Source organism: Dioscorea cayenensis, unplaced genomic scaffold, assembly GCF_009730915.1.
Source record: "Dioscorea cayenensis subsp. rotundata cultivar TDr96_F1 unplaced genomic scaffold, TDr96_F1_v2_PseudoChromosome.rev07_lg8_w22 25.fasta BLBR01001220.1, whole genome shotgun sequence".
Classification (NCBI taxonomy): domain Eukaryota; kingdom Viridiplantae; phylum Streptophyta; class Magnoliopsida; order Dioscoreales; family Dioscoreaceae; genus Dioscorea; species Dioscorea cayenensis.
Window position 1 is genome coordinate 13,474 of NW_024087611.1, and position 21,670 is coordinate 35,143.

General features: G+C 38.3%; 1 pseudogene; it reads left to right on the forward strand.

Moving 5' to 3' along the window:
• Positions 1-403: 403 nt before the first annotated feature.
• On the forward strand, positions 404-19,742 carry LOC120255864 (annotated as a pseudogene).
• The last annotated feature ends 1,928 nt before the right edge of the window (positions 19,743-21,670 follow it).

A 21,670-nucleotide genomic window follows, 5' to 3' on the forward strand; every position in this document is an offset into this window, starting at 1 on the left:
ATGCATAAGCTCAATAACCTTGAGTTATATTCAACTTGATCTTGGCTCATTTATTAGATTTGATAATCAAGCTGAACCTGAGTAGCTAATTCCTTAGTTATGCAACACTCTTGTTTCCATTGGTTTTAGATAAAAAAGGAAAATAATCTAGATTTTGCTTGATTTCCGAATGTCAGTTTAACAAAAAGTTTAGTGGAAAACCCTTTGTTATTGTATCTGCTCCTTTGCTTTGTAGGGAGCAATAACACTTAAGATTTCTTTGCTTCACTTGATTGTATTCTATTTTCTCTTTTCCTTTAAAACATACCAAATGCGCTATTTTTAATCTTTTTGCCGCTATTCAGCTCAAGTTGATTTCTCAAATGTTGACAAATATGCTCTTTCCATCTTTTGGTGTAATAGGGGACCTATAGCACCCAGATATTCTCCCTTGCAGTTTTGCTATCAAGTATGTTTGTCTATAATCAGGTTAGATGTTCTTGGCTTTATTCAATGTGATATTTTTCCCTGATCAAAGTCTGGGCCATTCTTAGTTGGTTTGGATCTGATCGTTATTTTCTCAGATGGGTGGCATTGATGAAGCTGCACTGGATCGCCTATCACTTGTCACAGAAATGACCAAACACATCCGAGTTAGAGTCTCTGGTGGAAAATCTACAGTATCTGAAATTGGACAGTTTTCTCCTATCTTTGTTTGGTTGCTAAGGGTGATTTCAATTTGATTCTTGTTTAGTACAGCTCTCATATTGTTTGTTAGAATTACTTTTTTCTTCTTACAGTCCCTTTTCGTTATATGCTCTTCTTTTTTTCATATGTAAAGTACATATTTTCCAATTTTCAGGACTTCTACTTAGAATTATCTGAGGGAAATCAGAAAATCACTCCACGTGATTATTTAGAATTAGCCTTGAAGCCTGTGCAAGGTTTAGGAAAAGATTTATCTTCAAAGAATGAGGTATTGTCCACTCTTTTACTGTTCTTTTTTTTATCTGATAGAATTATTTTCCAATTTAAGGTGCAAGATGACCTAATAATATACCATCTAGCAGATTCGCGAGTCTATTCACAATCTCTTTCCTGATAGGGAATGTTTTGCACTTGTGCGCCCATTGAACAAAGAAAGTGATCTTCAACGTCTTGACCAGATTCTAGTGAGGCTTGCTGTACTTTTTTCTTTTTTCATTCAATGATATACTTCAATTGTGTTTGTTGATCTTATTTGTGTTTTTATCAATGCCGTCTCTTTGTATTTTGTAGTTAAATGAATTAAGGCCAGAATTTAGATCAGGTCTGGATGCGTTGACGAAGTTCATTTTTGAACGAACCCGACCTAAGCAAGTTGGTGCTACCATCTTAACTGGCCCTGTTCTTGCTGGTATCACACAGTCATTCTTGGATGCCATCAATAAAGGCGCTGTGCCTACAATATCCTCCTCATGGCAGGTATGCAATTGCTTTTTTCCATTTCAATATTTAAATTCCTCTGATTATTATGTCCTGTGTAGTTTGTGAAGAATTATTCCTCAGAGAATGGTTTAAGATAATGATTAGTCTCACATGATTATTTCCTTAGGCAGTCATGTAATGGAGGACATCTATCCATGCTCCCATAAGCACCAATTATTAGTTTGTCTAGACACTGTTCCTGTTTAGCATCACATCTTAAAGCCATGGGCATTATATTCTATTTCTTTTCACATGTGATATCCTAATAAGATGCAGCAAGAGAGCTAGGATTGCTTGTAAGCGAGAAACATTGGTGGACTCATAAACTTGATTTTGATAAAATCACCTTTTAAACTATATTTATCATCAAAGTGATGAGGATTACATGATTTCCTGAACTTCTAAATTTTAGTGTAAGTATCTATACATATACTTAAAGTAGTTGTATAATCTGGTTCGAGAGGGTTTCGAGGCAGAATTTTAAATCTTAAGAATTTTCCATATTGCATTTAAGTCTTTGTTACATCAAATTTGATATTAGTAATGGGAAATGCTTAATTCCATTTATTTATTTGCATTAAATATTCCATTAGATATTTCAAACTAATTATAATTATTAAAAAATATTTTTATTTTGTGAGAATTCCAACTCAACACCTTTTTAGAAGAGTTGACCTTTGGAGATCACAATACGAGAAAAGTTGTAAATTGTGTTCCGGGGGAGGGGGGAGTCATTGAAAAGTATACCAACAGTTTGTGTATTGTTTGGAGTATATCATTGGAATTAGTTCAAACATCAAACCCTTCTAGGCTCTAGGTCCTAGGTAAATGGTTCAATCGTCTAGTCATTTGGATAAATGCTAGGCTAATAAAAATATTTTTAAATATTATTTTAGAATTATAAACTATTTTTTAATTATATGATATGTAATATATAATATAATATGTTATTACAATTTGTTAGTTATAAACTAGATAATTTGAAGGGCACAAAGCAAATTGTTAATCAATTTTTGTTTATATTAAATATGGTATTAATAATAAAAAAATTCAATTACACTTATTTGTTTGTGCAGTAAATGTTCATGAGACTTTTCAAAACTAGATATGCCAATAGTTTGCATTATAAAGAGTTATTTAATCATAGTTTATATTATATGTCTATATACAATATTAGCTCAAAACCCTCAAAATTGTAAAATCCTAATGCAAAGTGAGGGAATTTGCCTAGTTTCTATTATTAAATTAGGTCCAAGCACTCTTTAGCAGTGCATAAAATATTCTTGACATTTGATAGTGGATCATGAACTCAATAACTTTGTTCATTTTGGTAAATTTGTTTTCATTTGAAAGTAGTCTGCTAGATCTTTTCCTTTGCCTCTCGCCTGATTGGTATATTGTAAATTATTTATGGAAAAATGCTTCAAAATTTTTTTCTGCTAGTGAAGCCTTAGAAGATGTGAGATAGTATATTCCTACTTATATCTCTCTTTTACTCACGATTCTTCCAAATTCTTAATTGAAGGAAATGATACATATAGTATTTACCATCCTAAATGGAGAAAGGTTTGTCTTTGCAATTGATGTGAAGTGTATGACTTATTTTTCCTATTAATTTATTCCTTATGGTGTTCGTTGCAGTGCAAAGTTGCCTAATGTAGAAACATTGATTTGAAATACATAAGCAAATGACTTATTTGTCCCTGACATGCCATTGTGTTAACTCCTGCAGAGTGTTGAGGAAGCAGAATGCCGCAGGGCTTACGATAAAGCTGCTGAAGTTTACATAAAATCTTTTGACCGAACAAAACCAACTGAAGAAGTAAGAACTATTTCACAGACCATAATGGCTCATAGTTTTTTCTCCCCTAGAAAATGGTGGACAAGCCATGTTGGCATAGACATAACTTGAGCTCTCCACTTCTCGGTTGAGGAAGTGTTATACCAACACTCCCTTGTGGAGATGGTATTGCATATCAGTTTTAAATTGGTTTGACTATACAGTAATTGTTAAGTATTGCTCAAAAATAGCCTTATAGTTGTTAGAAGATAGAAGATAGAAGAGATAGATCAATGCTCATCTATTGCACACCAAACAAGTGTGATCATGGGGCTTCATATAGAAGCCAAAGATACAAGTATACCCAATGTAGATACATGCATACATACATACATCTAATATACATACATACATCTAACACCCCCCCTCAAACTCAAGGTGGATCATGTGTCTTGAGTTTGGATAACATAAATAAATGCTAATCACGAGTCTGTGCTTTAGTGAAAAAATCAGCCACCTGAACCTCTGTGGGAAGATAATGAAGCGAGACAGTATGAGCACGAACATGACAACGGGTGAAGTGCGCATCCACACCAATGTGTTTGGTCAGCTCATGCTTGACCGGATCAGCAGCAATCTGAAGGGCTCCCCGTGCATCGCCACAGTGAATAGGAATAGGAGAATGGATCGAGACACCAAAAATCCTCGCAGAGCGAGCGAATCCAAAGTACATCCCTGCATCGAGAAGCTAAAAGCATCGAACCTCGACCCTCAAGACTCGGACTTGGCAACAGCTTTGTTGTTTCTTAGTCTTCCAAACAACAAGGGAAGACCCAAGAAAGATACAATAGCCAGCTGATGTAGACCCGATCATCGTGGGAGCTGGCCCAAGTAGCATCGGAATAGGCCCTCAGAGTCAAGAGTGGACCGGTGGGAGTAGAACAGACCACGCGAGGCAGTGCCACGAAGATATCGCAGTACCCGGAGAAGATGTCCATAATGAATAGAGGTGGGGGCCGCAACAAACTGACTGAGAATGTGCACAGCGTGAGAAATATCAGGACGTGTAACAGCGAGATATACCAAGCTGCCAACAAGATGCCTATAGCGAGAAGGATCAGGTAAGGGAATCCCATCAGAAGCACGAAGTCAGAAATGCAACTCCATCGGTGTAGCGGCAGACGAGTATCAGTCAAGCCAGAGCGAGTAAGAAGATCGAGAGTGTAACGCTCGAGATAATCGATAACCATCGGGATGAGATGTGATCTCGATACCCGTAAAATAACGAAGCGGACCGAGATCGACCATCAAGAAGGTCTCACACGCTTTCGCCTCACAAAAAGTAATATGAGCGTAATCATCACCAAGAAGAATCATATCATCCACATACAGAAGAAGAATGGTCCGGCCACGAGGTGAAGAATGAAGGAAAACTGCCGGATCATGTATGCTCGGAGTAAATCCAGCAGCCTCAACAACTGTGCTGAACCTTTCAAACCAGGCACGAGGAGCCTGTTTGAGACCATAGAGAGCACGGCGTAGGCGACAAACAGATCCTGGAGGCACCTGAAGACCAGGAGGAGGAGTCATGTAGACCTCTTCCTTCAGGTCCCCATGAAGAAAGGCGTTCTTCACATCAAGCTGATGAAGAACCCATCGATGAACAGCGGCAACAGCAACTAATGAACGAACAGTGTGCATGTGGGCCACGGGGGCAAAAGTCTCCTCATAGTCACGACCATACTCCTGCTGAAAGCCGCGAGCAACAAGACGCGCCTTATAGCGCTCAAGAGATCCATCAGAACGGGTCTTCACCCGATAGATCCAGCGACAAGTAATAGGAATGGCATGAGCAGGGAGAGGAACAATATCCCACGTGTGAGTCCGAGACAAGGCATCAAGCTCCTCAGCCATGGCAATCCGCCACTCAGAGGATCGAACCGCTTCCCTGTAGGTTCCTGGCTCAATGACATCTGAGACACTAGTGCTAGCAGAAGCATAACGAACAGGTGGATGTAAAGTGGAGCGATCACGTAGAGAGTAAGGAGGAAAAGATACCTCATGAGCTGGATCAATAGTAGGAGAGGCGTCAGAGAGGACCTGCCCTGGTGGAGTCACTGTGGGATCCCGACGATGATAAAGTAACCGAACTGGCGGGTGAGCTGGAGGGAGTGAAGAAGAAGGGGTAGACACAGCAGGAAACTCAACAGAGAGTGGAGAAGGAGGATCAAGAGAGGAGGAACTAATAAGCTCAGGAGGAGTGATGGATGGAGGAGAGGAAGGCACAGGAGAAGTATCCACAGGAGAAATGGTAGGGAAAAGGAAAGATAGAGGAACCGAAGGAGAGGAAGACTCAGAAGAAGAAGGAGAGGTATAAAAGGGGGTGGCTTCATCAAACGTGACATCGCGAGATATACGAATACGACGGGTAACAGGATCATAGCAGCGATAACCTTTATGCTCAAGGCTATATCCCAAAAAAACGCAAGAGACAGACTGGGCGGTGAGCTTGGTCCGCTCCCGAGGTGAGAGTAAAACAAAACAACGACAACCAAAAACACGAAGGTGATCATAGCGAGGAGGTGTCCCATGAAGACACTGTCCCGGGCTGCGATCATGGAGATGAGAGGAAGGTTGAAGATTAATTAGATAAACAGCCGTACTAACAGCATCAGCCCAAAAGTGAGGAGGGAGAAAAGCACCAAGAAGAAGAGCACGAGCCGTCTCTAAGATATGACGATGCTTGCGTTCAGCTACTCCATTCTGAGGATGAGCCCCAGCACAAGATAATTGATGCAAGGTGCCCTCAGAAGACAAAAATGCACGAAAAGCCTGAGAAATGTATTCACCACCCGAGTCAGATCGGAAAATCTTGACTGAGGCAGCAAATTGTGTGTGAACCATGGCTATAAAAGATCGATAAATAGACAATAACTGACTACGATTATGCATAAAATAGATCCAAGTAAAGCGAGTGTAGTCATCAATAAAAATAACATAATAGCGATTACCTCCTTTTGAAACAAAAGGAGCAGGACCCCAAACATCAGAATGAATAAGTTCAAAAGGAGCAGTAGTCTGAGATACACTCATAGGATAAGGACGTTGGAGCTGTTTACCAAGCTTACAGCCAACACAGACAACATCAGAGGAAGGAGAGACAGCTCCTAAAACTCCAAGACGAACAAGAGATGCTAGACGAGAGGGACATAAATGACCAAGACGATGATGCCACATATGATGAGATAAAACTGTAACATGACAGTGATAAACAGACTTAGCTGAAGATGGCAGATGAAGGGTATCCAACACATAGACTCCATCATGGCGGCGGCCAGCTCCAATCACTGTCCCACTGTGATCCTGCACACGACATGAGGTACGGTCAAAAATAACCTGACAGTCATAATCAGTAAGCTGACTAACAGACATGAGGTTCATGGATAAGCGAGGAACATGAGATACATAGGGAACAGAAAAAAATGTAGAAGAAAAATGGCCAGTAGATGAAATAGGGAGGAGGGTGCCATCAGCAGTATGAACACGTGTGATATGTAAGGGTGGACGAGAATTATGAAGATGAGTGGCATCAGGAGTCATGTGAAGAGAAGCACCAGAATCAAGAAGCCAGAGAGGACAGGAACTACCTGGAGCAGAAGGAGGAACCTGAGCCGAGCGCGCATGTCCAGTGGAGTCTGAGAGATGGGACTGCTGAAACTGTCGGAACATGGCCAACAACTGCTGATCAGCAGGAGACAGCGGAGGAGAAGATAGTGGAGCAGGAGATGATGTAGCAGGAGAGACCTGGACAGAGTGTGCCTGCTGGTGAGAGGGAGGCAGTGGTAGAAGAGGTGGGGAAGAAGAAGTACGCGGAAGTCCACGTTATTTCTTCCGACACTCACGCTCAAGATGACCAAACAAACCACAGTAGTGACAAATCACAGTGCGTTTCGGCCTTGTAGAAGAAGCCCGAGATGAGACAGGAGGAGCCGGAGGTCTAGTAAATGATGACGAAGAGAGAGGAGGAGGACGAGAGACAGCAAGAGCACTACCTCCCCCTGTGAAGGAAGCCCGAAGACGAGTTTCCTCAGCACGAACAAAGGTGAAGGCATCATCCAAAGAATAGACCGAGGGAGTATGCAGTAACTGAGCCCGAGTTTGCTCAAACTCGGGACGAAGACGCATAATGAACTCATACATACGTCGTGTTTCATCATGGCTACGGCGACGTGAGCAAGACTCAGAACAGGTAAGGATCTGGGCAGCATGAACAGCACAATAGGGAGGAGTCAGAGCATCAATCTGACGCCATAAGGCACAATACCGACTATAAAACTGGTCGACAGTGTCCTCGCCCTGCTGAAGACTAGTGAGAGCCTGGTATAAGGTATAAAGCTGTGCCTGACTGGAACCACAGTAACGACGCTCAAGGTAGTCCCACATCGCCCGAGCGTGGGAAGATCGCTAACTCGAGTACGAATATCAAGAGTGACCGCCCTCGACTGCATCATCATCTTGGCCGTAGAATCATCACCGCCCATTTCTCAAATTGTCGCCAAATGTCAGAAGAAGAGTAGAGGCCTCGTGGAGGGAATGGTGTCGTGGAGAGTGGGAGCGAGGGAGCAAGACATGTACCGTCAACGTGACGAAGAACGCGGATGCCATCGAGAATACGCTTGATAGTGAGTCGCCAAGCAATATAGTTGGTGCCATCAAGTACCACATCCGAATGATGGAGATTGCGGTGACGCATTTCAGGTAACACCCCACTGAAACCATAAGCGTCCATGTATATATATATATATATATATATGTTGTTTAGTCACACATTCACATGCACACAGGGCAATCACATCATTGTCTTTGTTTTGAAAGACAAGGAAACTCTTTAGGTTGTCTTCATATGTTTGGAGGAAGGCCCAAAGTCTTTATGCCAGGGAATTGATGGAAAAAGGTGGAGGTTGGTAGGTCGAGCAAGTAACAGTGACTTCCGCGAACAAAGCGCTGGCCGGTGGAAGTAACGGCGAGGCGTGTCACCGCCGAAGCGCGGCTAGGCGCGCTGGGGCGCTGCTGGCGCGATCGGGCGCGGGCGAGGTCTCGGGCTGGGCGCCGCTGGCGCAGCGAGGCTCTGACTGGCGCGTGCAGTGGCGCCGCGGGCGCAGCGAGGCTTGGCGGGCGCCGCAGGCGGGCGGGCGCCGCTGGGCGCAGCTGAGGCTTGGTGGGCGCCGCAAGGCGCGGCGGGCGCGGCGAGGCTTTGGCGGGCGCGGCGAGGCTTGGGCGGGCGCCGCAAGGCTTGGCGGGCGCGGGCGAGGCTTGGCGGGCGCGGCGAGGCTTGGCGGGCGCGCAAGGCGCGGGCGGGCGCGAGGGCACCCGCCAGTGCCGCTGAGCCGGGGCAAGCCGGGCGACGCAGATGAGGCGGCAGGAAGAGATTTGAGTTTTTGATGAAAAGAGAATGAAGGAATGAATGAAAGGTTGAGACTAGTGAAGGAGGAATGGCCGGTGAAGATGGCCGGAAATGTTGCCTGAGAAGATTGCCGGAGAAGTGGCCAGAGAGGTGGCCGGAGAAGATGGCCGGAGATGGGTACCTAGTCTGATACCATGTTAGAAGATAGAAGATAGAAGAGATAGATCAATGCTCATCTATTGCACACCAAACAAGTGTGATCATGGGGCTTCATATAGAAGCCAAAGATACAAGTATACCCAATGTAGATACATGCATACATACATACATCTAATATACATACATACATCTAACAATAGTTACATGTTCGGATTTGTGCATGTCGGATTAACATGATTTGATGACTTTTAAATGCAATCACTTTTTCATGTATACATCTTGATGTGCAATTGATGGTCAAACAAATGTATGTTTATTTCTTAAGCTATATTACCTAAAATGTCATCAAATTGTGTAATTGCCGCTTATCTCGCACTCTCTAATTTTTATACTTGTTGTTTGGCAGTGCTGGGTCTTATAGAAGCTCATGAAGATGCCATTCAGAGTCCCTTGTCGCATTTAATGCTATTGCAGCTTGGGTCCGGGTTTACAGCGGATGAATTATGAAAAGCTTCTCCATAGCTTTTGCAAGAAGGCTTTCGAGGTATGGTGAAATTCATTTTCTTGTCGCCATGCCTGTTGTTTTGTCTCGCTAGTTTGTCACATGAAATATTGAAATCCAAACTCACCGAAAGTTATTGATTTCTCTTTCTATGTAAAGTGATTGATTGCATATTAAATTAGATCTCTGGGGGTAGAATTGTAATAAGGTTTACTTAATTGATTGTGTATCAAGATTTATTCAAGTGGGGAAACTTTTTTCCATTGGTTATTATTACTTGTTGGTTGACTCGACATCTCTCTTCATTGATGTGAGTGGTGCACATGCCCTGCTTTTTTTGTGTGTTTTTGGTTATGTCCAGAGGACATGCATAACTTTAACTTGTTAACAATATATATATATTTTGTTAAAAATAGTTGCATAGAAAAATAATTTTATGCTTTCTTTAATGTGCATGCTTGCATAAATCTATTTAGGAGTAAATGACTCACTGCTTCAGCTTGGTGATGGTATTTTTAATTTTTCTTTTATTGCACCAGTGATTATCGCTGCATTGAACCACCAATGCTTTTTATTTTTACACATAATTGTCACGAGGATGTCATCGTTGACTTCATTATGTAGAATTTACTCCATATGTCGCCTCTTAGTTCACAAATTATTAGCTCATGAGTATGACATGTCATTTTCCGTATACATATAGAATTTTTTTACTTGAAAGTGGGATTATGACTAATGGCATTCCCTTTGTTCATTTTTGAAAAATAAGAAATCTTACTTATGATCAGAGTTTCTTATTTACAATATTTATGATAGAATGTATTAAAAAATATGCAAGCGGTTGAGCTTGTGAACAAAGTGACATAAGAAATGAGGTCATTGCAGGATTGTTCATAACTACTATTGTGACAGGATTACAAACGAACCACATTTTTAGAGGCTGATTTGCAGTGTTCAAAGGCAATACAAAACATAGAAAATAAGTTGAGGGCAGCTTGCCATGTTTCTGATGCGACACTTGGTAATATTATTCGGTATACTTTCATTTATGCCCTTAGTATCTTTGATGATGTTAGACATTTACGCTGCATATAATGTTCTTGTTCTATCCATGGGATATGGCTTCATGCATTTTTTTCTTTTGGAATTTTTTGTTTTTATGGCTGGCTCTCTTTTAAATGTAGGTTGTTCACTTCATTTGATATGTATTAGAATTCAATTGAGCTTGTTAAAGTCTCATTTGTTTATGGTTAGATAAATTTGGGTTCTAGGGGAGCCAAACAAAGGATGTAATTCTTGTGGCAATTGGAATTTGAAGAACTTGATGTTTGAGTAACAAGACTTTCTTAATCCAAACAAGTAAAAAGGAGAGATTTTTTAGTTACTCGTAAATGTGAATTCTCAATTTGTTGTGGTATTATTTTTTTATCTCCAATTAGTATACGCCTACTCAACAGCTTGTGGAATCTTAAGATGTGTAGTCGGTAATTGGAAATGCGCGGATTATTTGGGATGAGATAGGTTAGGTTTTGGAGATTTTTCAAATTGAATGAACTTATCTTTGTTGTAATTCTCAAACCTCAATTGAACTTGAAATGTGTAAGACCCTTATTACTATGGTCTATCATAGAAGGAACTGGGTATTAAGAATGGAAACTCCGGAAGATCCTAGAAAAACTATGAAAGCCCCTTTAAATCTCTTGGAACAGGCCACTTTAGCGCATCGTGAATTTTTCTCAGATCACCGCCACGCCTTTTCAAAAAGCATATGCCACAAATATTCCAGTTTGGGTTAAGCAAAAAGAACATTTCTTCATATTAACAACTTGGTCGATGTTGTTGAAGGTCGAGGGTGATGTGTAGGTACACGCAAGTGCCAATTCAAATCTGGGCAGTGGATTAATGTCATCAAAGAACACAAAAACAAATTTACTCAAATTCTGCTAAAAAACTTTACTCATCAATGACTGAGAAGTAGAAGTATATTAGAGAGGCCAAAAAGGCATCACCAATAATTCTTTTTGCTTTTCATGTTTACTGAATGCAATCTTTGAAGTATCTCGCAGATTTCACTCTAATCTAATGGTAATTGATTCACTTTAAGTAGTTTTTTTGGTTGAATGTAGTTGCCAGTGTTATTAAAAGTGCAATAAACACCCAAGCAAGGCTAGGTGAGATTAGTGCTTCATAACCCACTAGGCGAAGCACCATCAAAGAAGTGGTACCTAAACGAGCGCTTTCAGCCCCAAACACAAGGAAAAAGCAAGAAAAAGCTTGCCTTTGTTATTTTTTTCTCTTTTTCACATTTTTTTAAATGCTTTTTAGGAAACTATATTATAGAGTAACAAATGCTTTTTATGAAATATAAACAATTATACTTGGCAAGTGTAGTTTTTGTAGTTTTTGTATTTTTCAAAATTACTTAAGGCAACTTTTTGGAATATGGGAAGACCAAAAGAAATAAAACAAAGAAAGATATTAAAAAAAAAACAAGAAACTTCATAAGAAAACTGAAAGACTAATAGAGTTAGATGTTGATTATACTAGAATTAAGATTCTAAATTAGGTGTTGCATACTAAACTTGAAAGTTTAGATTGTCTTTTATGTTTTAAGTTAATGATTTTGTTTTGGATCTTCATTATTTTAGTAGATGATTATTATGATAATTTAAGTTCAATCTTATGTAAATTCAATGTTTTGTATATATATTTTTATTTGTTTAAATAGCACTTCTTGTCGCTCAGGCAAGTGCCTCAAGTGGCACTTAGCATCTCCGGCGATTTACATTTTCATCTCCTTAAGGGCGCTTAACGTTTTTAATTGCACTAGTTGTTAATATAGTGGATTTCCAATTATGTGTAGTTGTAAATATATGAAAATATAGGAGGGCCAAATTTATTGTTTGGTTGGATGTAATTGGAAATATTGTTTATACGATTTTGTGTTTGATTTGAAGGATTTGTAAATCTAGATTCGAGAAATGTATATTTATTTAGATGTATTTGAGTATGCTAATTTTATTGTATTAATTACTTTAATTATTAATTTAATTTTTATTTTAATTATTAATTACTTATTTTAATTTTAAATAATACTTTTTATTTTTATTTATTTATTTAAATGTTTTAATTATTATTTTAATTATTTATATATTATAATAATTATATAAAAATAAAAATAAAAATGCAAAGCATGATAGTCACATGTGACTTGCATGGGAGCTTCAAATCCTAGCATTTTGACTTACTTGCACTTCGGGAGTTAGGTAAAATCCCTCAAAATCAAAAGTTAAAGAATTTTTAGTTACAATGGATTTGATAAATCCACCCAATCAAACAATGGTTTTGGGGAATCATGCAACTCTATTAACACGGCGTTCCAAATCCTAGCAAACAAACACCTCATTAGAGAATATTGTTGCCGTGCTAGCTTGTCCATGCCGGAATTGGAAATTTGTTCGTAATAATAATGTAGTTCAAAGTACGATAGTCTCACACAAAGTCTCCATCTCTCGCCCTGCTTTTCTACATGCGTAACTAGGGTCGGAACATAGGCTAGTGTTAGGTTTAATAGTACGAGAAGCAAGCATCTCGTTGACAATTTTTTCTATCTTATTCTTCTTGTGATAAGCATACTTGTAAGAACATACATTGGGTAGATTTGCTTCCTTAATAATTTCCCCTATTTTCATCTTCTTCGAGAGTCACAGTGATATTGCTTAAATTTGCACGTTGATTTGGACCAAATTTTTTTCATCACAAATGTAAATAAAGCCCCTTTTCTTGCATTTTTTTGAGCTTTTTGCCTCGAATAGTTGTCTGAAACCCTCCTTCCTTACGAAGGTTTGGTCACCCTTAGTGTTTCTATGTTCTTTGTCAAACTTTCATGTTTTTGTAAGCTTCAACAACTTGTTTGGAATGATTCATTGGGCTTGTAAGTTGTTGCATATTTCATAGGCTCCTGGCTAGGCTTAGTGACTCTAATGGGTTTTCCTTAGTACTTTGCAGGCCCAATGCTTTTTCTTGGATGGTATGGGTAACATCCATTGTGTGTGCTTAATTTTAGGTCAGCCTTCTCCAAGCTTTTGCTTTGATGTTTTTCTTTAAAGTCATTCATGAAAGCTCCAAAAAGAAGAAGTTTTTCCACCGCATGCTTCAACCGTGATGATAGTAGCTTAAACTAGTCATGAAACTCCACTACACTTGTCTATTTGAGAGAAAGCATGTTAAAACGCACTCCAAGAGCGCATTGTACTCCTACCATCAATCCATTGAAACCAATTTAAAGCCTCTACTTCAAACACCACTACTTTCTCCAATTGGCGAAACTGGGATAAAGCTATAGGAATGCATTTCTTGCATCTTTCCCGTGGCACATTGTAGCTTATCCATTTTGTACTTTTGATTTTTTGAGCTAATTCATGCAATTCAAATATGTATTTTTGCCAAACTCGTATCTTTTTCTGTTGTTCCTAAATGTTTCTTTATTATCTCCGGGTCCTTTGAGTTCTCAAATCTTGAACTGCTTTGCACACTAATAGTAACCCACAACCCGCCGAGCTTTGATACCAGTGATGTGTAGCCGTAAAACAATGAGAAATAAGCAGGTTATATCAACCGGAAAGAATGTGTGAATGAACAATAAGCGTATTATATGCCCTATGGCCGATGAACGTAGGACAAAAAAACAAAAGAAATACTAAGTAATAACAGAGGGATAGAAGAGCCAGAGATTGGCTCTTCGAGGGCTAGATCCCCTACAAAACCTTCCCTAAATTCAACCTTCCTTTTTCTCTTGTGAGGGTTGCCTCTAGGAAACCAATCTACGTGGATACAAACTGCCACATGTCTTCTCGGATCTTCCGGGAAGAAAACAGATCTATAGCTGCCCCTTTGTCTTTCACCTTCCGGATTTCCATCCGTAATACCCTTTATTTTTTTCTATAATAAAATTTAGCAATAAAGGGCTAACATCATCAAATTCCCTATCCCCTTTTCTTTTTTGATGATATGGACCTCCGTGTATGTCTCGAACTATGCTACTTAGCGCACTTCGATAGAAAAATGTGAAGTTCTAATTAAATGGATGATCTCCCTGAGATTTAGAGCGCCTGGGAATCTTATAAAGTGAATAATAACCAATTTCCCATGTTTCCCATTGAAGAGGAAACCTTGCTAATGATGTTTATCACAGGGAAAATAAGGGTATAAAGGATGGAAATCTTTGAAGGTCCTCGAAGCACTTGGCACTCGCCGATTTCTTTTTCTTCCCGGATACTCCTAGAAGACATGTGGTAGTTGCGCATTGGTTTTCAAAAAGAAATCTATTGGGCTTTTAAATACAAAATGGATGATTTTGTGGATGATTTTTGCGAGGTCTAGCCCCTCGACCTCGCACCTCGTGAGCTGATTATGAGCCTTCTTTCGCTCATATTACTCCTTTTTTTGTCCCTATGTTCATCCGGGTCATAGATAGATAGTACGCTTGTTGTTCATTCACTTGTTCTTTCTTCTTGTTGATCTAACTTATTTTTTTGGTGTTTCTTGTGAGATATTAGGATAATTTTGGGTGAGAAGGTTTGTTTTTTTAGAGGCTTATCCAATTAAGTGGACTTGTATTATTTTTTTGCAATTCTAGAAACTTGAGTTAAAACCAAACTGAAGTTCAGATTTTAAAATCACTTGAAGTGGAATGGTTTAATTTTTCGCAGACTTCTCAAATTGAATGAATTGGTCTTTTCCCTGCAATTCCCCAAACTTGAAGTTAAACCGAAAAGGAAATTATTTTTTTAAATGCAACCTTTTCCTTTGGTTTATTAAGAAGCACCACCTTTGTCGAGCCAACTCACTGTCACATCGAAAATGTGTCATACTCATCAAAGCCTGGCCTTAGATGATGAAATGGTTGATTAGGAACTTTTATGTAGAGGACATTAAATGATATAGAAAAACCATTATGTTGTTACAAAATTACAATTAGACTAGAGGGATCAAGATAAAGAGCTATTCCTTAGGTTATGTCTCAGTAGGATGAGCTTGGCTTATACTTAGATATTTTCACTTCACACAACATTTTTGCTTGGTTTGGTTTTTAAAACTCTGAATTGCCACTGAGTGCATGGTTCAATTTTTATAAGAAATTCAAATGAAAACAATTTGAGGGCTAATGAGATTGAACTCTTGAAGTTTAGTGGCATGTTTGTCGGCTTTTTTGCATAATAAACCCCTTATGGATATTTCTAAATACATGCTTTTAGTTAGTATTAAAGTAACTAATTGTCCTACATCAATTAAATTGGTAGATAAGGGTAGAGGTATGGGTCTCAGCCCTATTAGCATAACTTTTTGGGTTAAATCAAGCCTCGTATAATATGTTTTTTTGGTTTGCATCTTACACAATATTAGAGCTTGTTTAATTAGCTTGTTTGCAACATGTCTAATTAATGGACTTGCATGTATGGAACTAATTAATTGCCCCTCGCATCGATTAAGTTAGTATATCTCAATATAGGTATTTGAGTTTGGGTAGCATCCTTCCAGACTTAAGCTTTGGCAAACTTGTATAATGCGCTTTGGTTTTCATTTAATAGAAGAAACGGATAGTAGATGGATAATCATGTTGCTCGAATTAGTTCTCGCCTGTCGCTCTAGTTTTTTTGAGGGTGGGAGTCTAGAAATTTAATTTAGTTTCTCCGCTCAAACCCATTTATTTGCGTAGAATTTTATTGAAGTGAAAGTCGTTGAGATCTTTGCTATTTAACAAAGACACCGGTGGGTCTATATCAGTAGTTCTCTGCCTTTCTCGGGGTACTCGCCTTCTTGAAACCTGATATTGGCCTAAATTTGAATGCTTGTATTATATATAGAATTTCTTTCAATATAGTTAGTAATCGCTTTGCTTTTTCTTTTTCTTCTCCATGGATTCTTTTATATATGTATATTTTTTTCTTATGCCTAGTGTTGGACCTTCTATATACCAGCTTTCAATTTGAAGGCAATTTGGATGGCTTTACTCACATTTTCTTTGTCCAAAGGAGGATTTCGATGAATGAATGTATGATGAAATTATGGGAAAAAATATCATGCCTCAACTACAATTGCATAACTTAATCCAATTAGGGTTATCGAGGGAGTGAAGATTCTTCCATGGTGATTTATGCTTCAATGGCCTTGCCTTGTTGGGCATACCGTGTATTATGTTTGTCCGTAGGAAGTTTAACGTTACAAGCCACAAATTCTTTCCCAAAGGCTTTGTGGGGAGCATGCTCGAGAGAGTTCTTTATTACACCTTTTTATGATACATTTGTTTGTCAAGAGTATATTTCCATATGGTCATCATCCTATTGAGTGTGATTTGATGACGTTGCTTTTTTTTTATTAATAGTACATTGTTGCATCTTGATAGTGCTGAGGCACTAAATACGTTTTAAGTCAGTTAAAGATAGTGATCATTAACTTTTTCTTGTCTCAGTATAGGTTCCGGATAATCTTCTCACCGAGTACGAGTCATCTTCACATGGTCCGGGAAAATGGAGGAAATTGGCAAAGCATTCTTACAACAATGGTTCGCTTCCAATTATTTTTTTACCCATTTTATGTACTAGATGAAACTCTCATTTTTCCGATTAGCCATAGTATGCTTGTGTATTTGTGTTCGATTGAGTCCATATACTTTTTGTCGTCAGTGACATGGGTTGGCCATGTATTTTAGGTGAAACACATATTTACTCGATTTGTGAACTTTTTATTCTTGGTTAGTGTTGCAGTGGTTCAAAGACCAAATCAGAATTACATCTCTTGATATGAAAATTTGAAGTCGGCTTTTTACTTGAATTTAATATCTTTGTGAACCCGTAAACTCTTGACTTTTTATTGATTTTTGCAGCTTTGAAAGGGCCGATACTTGACCTTGTTAATAAGCAATTAGATCAAATCATCTCCGAGAGGAGTGCTCTTTGAGCTAAAATGCCGTGCATTTGAAGACAAATTAGGTTTGCTTCGTAGCGACTTGAAGCAAATGAGAGACACGTAGGCGTAATATTTGGCACGCTACGAGAAAGCTCTAAGTGACAAGCAAAAACATTTCGCAGAGTATAGTCAAACTATTATGAACTTGAATAGCAAGTGCAACACATTGGAGGAGCGCTGTTTGAGTCTTTCCAAAGCTTTAGAACACGTGAAACGTGAATCCTCCGATTGGAAAAACTAAATACGACAATAGCTGCTTGGAGTTGCAAGTCGTGGAAGAGAAATTCACCGCACAAATTGTCGCTCTCGGAGTCTAGGAGAAGTATTGTCGAAGGAAGATTGGTCTGCAGCTTGTGAACAAGATAAATCTACTGTGGAAGAGGCATCCCGAATGGAAGAGGAAATATGATGTTGCTACTCGGAGAACTCAAGACAGGTCTTTGGAGAAGTCAACATTTGCCCGAAAACGGTCAAATAAGGAACCGCAAACCGTGGAAGATGCTTTGAGGGGTCGAGTTCTCCAACTTTTTTTAGCCGGGAAGGTAATTTTTCCCTTTGTTTTTTTGACATGCTTGGGTCTCTTTTTCTTGTGTTTGGTGCTTTCAATACTCCGGGTTGAGGGACTTCTAGGATAGACAAATCACTTCTAAAAACATCTTTTGTGTTGCATTTCTTTTCTAGGTGTTTATACATGTATGACCCTATACAATTTTGATTTATATTTACATCTTTAAAGAACTTCATATAAGTAACTATATAACCTTGCTAGCTAAATATCTCTTTAAATCGAATTATATTTTTATTTTAAGATACAGAATAGAAGTGAAAAGACCTGTTAATCTTTTATATAATATTTTGAATTTTTTTGGACCCATATAAATTAGAATAGAAGTGTCAATCTCTCTATCACTGATGGTTATTAAATGATAGAAGATGATTGACTTTAACCCAAGTGTTTATGCCTAATAATTTGACATTTGTGAGTGTATTTTTAAGTTGAACTTTGAAGGAGAAAATGTGTAGCATGAAGATTTTTATGTCCATCCGTGGCAAAAAGGTTATCTTTTGTCTTTTTTTCATCTTCAATATTCTTTACCAAACTTCATACTTCATTGTCAGAGGAGGAGGAAATCAAAAAAATTTGATTGTCAAGTTTGATAATGCTCGAGAATCAATCAATTAACCTCGGCTTCACAACCCGAAGGTAAGATTGTCTCTTCACTTCACTGAAATGCGATCTTTTTATAAGTTTCATGTTGATATTATAGTTAAAAGGGTAAAATATCTGGATCACCCAATTATTCGGATATTTCTATTTGGATTACTGAATTATAAAAATTTTAATTGGGTCACTCAATTTTTAGAATTACGGCCAATTGGGTCCCCTCGGTGCTCACGCCGTTAATGGCGGCTCGATGTGGCGGTACATGTCATCTATTTTTTTCGCCACATTAACAGCATTCACATGACAAAAATATCATTTTCCCCGTCAACACTTCCATGTTGTTAATGATGCCACATGAAATACCATGTCACTCAACATTGCAATGTTAACATGTATCGCCAACGTGGCAATAAATGTGTGACATGCACCGCCACGCCACCCACCGTTAATAGTGTAGGCACCAATATTAAAAACAACCACAATTCTTTAAGTTGGGTGACCAAATTAAAATTTTTTATAATTTAATGACCCATATAAGAATACCCGAATAAGTGGGTGACTATTTAGGTATTTTTACCCTAGTTAAAAATGATGAAATTAGGGTAATAATCGCTGCCGCTTATTTGTAAGGCTCTTGAATCAAAACCGAAGAACCATGAATTGGAGGCCTTATCCTTGAGGGATGAAATCAACGAGTTAAATGAGAAGCTAGATTTTTGCTAAAACTACAGACTTTTATCACATGAAAGAGAAGCCCGAATTCTTGAACAGGAGAAGAACCATCTTCAAGAGAAATTTATACTCGAATGCAAGAAATTTGATGAAGCGGATGAGAGGTGCAGTGGTCACGAAAAGGGAAGCAAAAAGAGCAATTGAATCGGCAGATGCCGCTCGTGCTGAAAATGGTTACTCGCAGAAAAAGGAGAAAAATGAAGTCCAACAATTGGCAGCGAGAGATTGGCACTAATTGAAAGAGTCGAAAGACATGTTCAAAGTTTAGAAGGGGAGAAATCAAAAGTCGATGGAAGAAATTGAAAAGTCGCGCCAATCGAAACCGATGTGGTCTCCAATGCGTCTCGCTTGAAAGCAGAGTTGAGGAAAGGGAGAGAGAAATTGAGGAGATGCTTAGTCAGAACAATGCACAAAGGTCCAATACAGTCCAAGTTCTTGAATCTCTTTTGGCAATGTAACGTAAAGCTCGAGATGAGGCAAACAGCAGAAAGCGTAAGCCTTGTCCTTACAACTTCAAGCAACACAAGGCAAATTGGATGCACTTCATCGAGCTCACGACTGCTTTGATCGAATGAGAATGCCTTAGATGGCAAGCTCGAACCCGTGCCACATGGCAAGCGATTACGGATCGGTGACTACTTGGGGACGATTCTGTCCCAAGATATGGATGTAGACTTTGAGGTAAAGGGTAGAAAGAGAGCAAAGACTAGCACAAATCATTTAAAGTTTACTCATACTCGACGATGGTGCCTCCGCATTCCATGGAGATGATAGAAACCGAGTCGCAGATCAAGAAACTGAAACCGAGGACTATGCAAAGTTCACATGCCTTAAAAAGCGAAGCGAGGAGCTTACAAAGCATGGATTTGGCGACAAACTGCCGCAATTAAAGAATCCAACCAAGAAAGATATACTAGCATTATATGTGAAGTTGGTTCTCAAGAAGCAGACTGTATTCATGACCCCTTCATTATCTATATCAACTTGGCAGCAAATATAGAGTTTGATATTTCTCGATTGTGTAATCTGTGTTTTTCGTAGGGTGTCTGGATCATTTTATGACATCTTTAGATCAAATGAAGCGTTATTTGTGGTCATTGATGAAGAAATGTTGTGATTAGTCCATGTTTGTATTTGATTTGTTTGATTTTGATATCTTGCAGGTTTTAACTTAGGGATATAACTTTTAGCCAAAAAATATATTGTGGGCTCTTTTATTCTTACCCGGCCTTTAATTAGGGTTGACCAGTTAAAAATGATAGATCACAAATTAAATTTTATTTTTTTATTTTTTATTTTTTATTTTTTATTTTTTTATTTTTAGACTTCAAGGGATTGTGAGTTCATTTTAATAAAGGGTAAGCCTTTAATGTTAATTACCCCTGACTAATGCATGGGAATCTCCGATTAAGAACAAGTGAATGAGAAACAACAAATATGAGAGATTAATTTGATCAATTACATAAATTTAATTGAGAATACAAAGATTAGAAAACTTTAACTCTCATAATACTATCTTTCTAATCTTTCTCTAGCTTTACATAATTTGAGTCTATTTTGATTTTGTTTTATTTTAACTTTTTGCCGAAAATCACGCTGAGGATGCCTCCTTTGACTTTGTTGACCTTGGTCTTTTTTTTTTCCCCTTGTTTGTATCTTGAATATTAACTGGATTTCAAGTTGTAACTTCTTTATGTTTGTGAATCACAAACTTGATTTCATTTGATTTACATTTTTTTGAAAACCCTGGCATTCCGCGCTTGTGAAGCTTTCAATCTTGGACTCATGAAGCTTTTTACTCTGACTTGTGATGTCTTCAGATTCCTGAACTCATTTGTCTCATCATTTGAACTTTTCAAGCCTCGACTCTCCTATGCTTTTAAACCTTAGCTTGTGCATCTCTGAGTCATGACCATTCATATGATTCGATCACTAACTTGATTGCTTTGACTTGTTTTTTTTTTAAAGAATATTTTGTGGATTTTGGGTGGTGATCCTCATTTGTCTGTGGATCATAAACTTGATTTTTTTTTTTTAGTTTTGGTGTTTGAAGGTTCAGTGTCTCGCATTTGTGAAACCTCTTTCTTCATCATTATCAATGAAACATTTTTTTTTTCTTCTGCTCAAGCTAATTTTACTCCGAGAATCTTTTTTTTTAGACATCCGTTAGGGAACCTTTTTTTTCACTAGTTGAGCTTTTTTTTAGTCAATTTGAAAGAGCTCTTTTTTCCTTTTATTTTATTTTATTTTATTTTATTTTTGATATGTGAGGTGTGAGCATCATTCAATAATTTTTTTTTGCTCGGGAAAACCACTATTTTCCCATGTAGATATTAAAAGGTTTTTACTTAAGAAGTTTTTTTTACTTAAATATTTTTCCAATTCATCAAGAGGGTCTCCAGAGTTGATGGTCTTCAATATATTTTCCACTCACTCAAGAGTCTAAAGAGGTAATGAGAAAACTTTACAATGAGAACTCTCTACCACTACATTGGTCTTAGCTTGAGACTTGTG